We start from the raw sequence: 2,092 nt of genomic DNA on the forward strand, positions 1-2,092 counted from the left end.
GATGGCCTGATGCGTATGAGCTCGGCCGCGTGAAGGACGGCGTGTCCCCACGCTGAGACCGGAAGTCTCGACCTCATGAGTAATGCTCGAGCTATGAGCTATATGCGTTTTATAAATGATTCGGCCAAGCCGTTCTGTGTATGTACATGTGCCACGGAGTGTTCCACAGTTACCCCCATGGACATACAATAATCATTAAACGCTTGGGAAGTAAACTCACCAGCATTATCAAGACGTATAGTCTTTAAAGGAAAATCTGGAAATTGAGCTCGTAATCAAATTATTTGAGCAAGTAACCTGGCAAATGCCAAGTTTCTGGTCGAGAGGAGACAGACATGTGACCATCTAGTGGATGCATCTATGAGGACCATGAAATATCGAAATGTCCCACTAGGTGGGTGAATTGGTCCACAGATGTCTCCTTGAATTCTTTCCAGAAAGTTTATCATTTCCTTAGTGACTTTAACTGGTGATGGCCTAGAAATGAGTTTTCCTTGGGAACAAGCAACACAAGATAGATGCTTAGAGATGATTCTTTTCTCTTTAAGGGAATGGCCGTTTGTGTTCAGGATCAGTTTACGCATCATGGTCGTACCGGGATGGCCAAGCCGGTCGTGCCATAGAGTGAAATTGTCGATTGCCTCTTTGTTAAAAGTGGCATTGCCTCGATCATACTGACTTTAGTATGGTAAAGACCAGTAGATAGTGCGGGTATGGATTCTAAAACTTTCTTTTGACCTTTGGCGAGATCAATGATCTGGAGGAATTCTTTGTTTCCTTCGCCCTTGGTTTCAATATGAAAACCATTCATTTGAATGTCTTTAAAGCTTAATAGACTTCTCTTAGAGTTGGGTGAATACAAAGCATCTGATATCTCAAGATGTGTACCCATAGGCAACAGGATATTAGCCTGACCGTGACCCTCTATGAGACTAGCTATACCCGCAATGGTGGAGATGTTGGCGTTTTTAAGAGTTAGGTTTATGAAGTATCTCTTGTCTTTTAAAATCGTGTGGCTCGACCCACTTTCACAACGAGTACATCCTTGTTCTCGTTCATTTCTTTAGATTAGTAGATTGTTGAAACCGGACCACCAAGATGGATGAACCGCGAGCTGGACAAGAACGGGACGCGAGCTGGCTCCTATCAGATCGCGAGCTGGCTGCTAACGGATCGAGTTGCTTCCTATCGGGTCGCGAACGGATTGAGGCTGATGTCGTGAGCTGATGCTGTCGCGAACGGGGTTGCGTCTATCGGGTCGTGAATCATCTGATCGGGAACGCGAGCTGAACCGGATGCGAGCTGAGACTTAGGGCGTCTGAGCTGAGATCGTCTGAAGCTGAGACGGGTTGGGAACGCCTCGGATCGGAACGCAAGAGACGCGATCGGGATTAGGGTTCGCCGGCTAGGGTTAGGATTTTTAGGGTTTTGGCGATTTGGGTTTTTGGCTCAGGGTGTTTTAGAGTTTCGTGCTGATAACGTGTTGTGAACTTAAGGAATTAGAATCTGTAAGTTCTTATTATTATTACTCAGTCATAAGGTGCCCTTATATATAGGAATTACAAAGAGATAAAAGGAAAGACATAAATATGAAAAGTATACAAATACAAGGAAAATGAAATAGGGTTTCTTTTTCTCTAACTAGGTAAACCGCCTCTCTCTCTCACTACAAGAAAACAACGGCATACTGAGGAAAAAATCATCGGTATGTCGTCGGAATAACGCTATTCCGACGACATACTGACGAAAAAAGTCCTCGGAAATTCATCTTTCCTTGGAAATCCTCGGAAATTTCCGACGGAATTCCGAGGAAATGAATTTCCCTCGGAAATTTCCGACGGAATTCTGAGGAAATGAACTTCCGAGGAAATTCCGAGGACCACAAGTTCGTCGGAAATTCCTCGGAATATTCCGAGGAAGATGTCGTCGGAATATCCCGAGGGATAAACCTCCTCGGAATATTTCCAAAATTAAAAAAAAAATTATAAATTTATTTTTTTAAATTGAAATTCGAAAATATAAAATTAAAATTGAAATAGAAAGCATATTTAAAATACAAAAAATAATAAAATAGTTTTTATAAATAAAAAAA

This window comes from Brassica oleracea, chromosome C1, assembly GCF_000695525.1.
Source record: "Brassica oleracea var. oleracea cultivar TO1000 chromosome C1, BOL, whole genome shotgun sequence".
In the NCBI taxonomy this organism is placed as follows: domain Eukaryota; kingdom Viridiplantae; phylum Streptophyta; class Magnoliopsida; order Brassicales; family Brassicaceae; genus Brassica; species Brassica oleracea.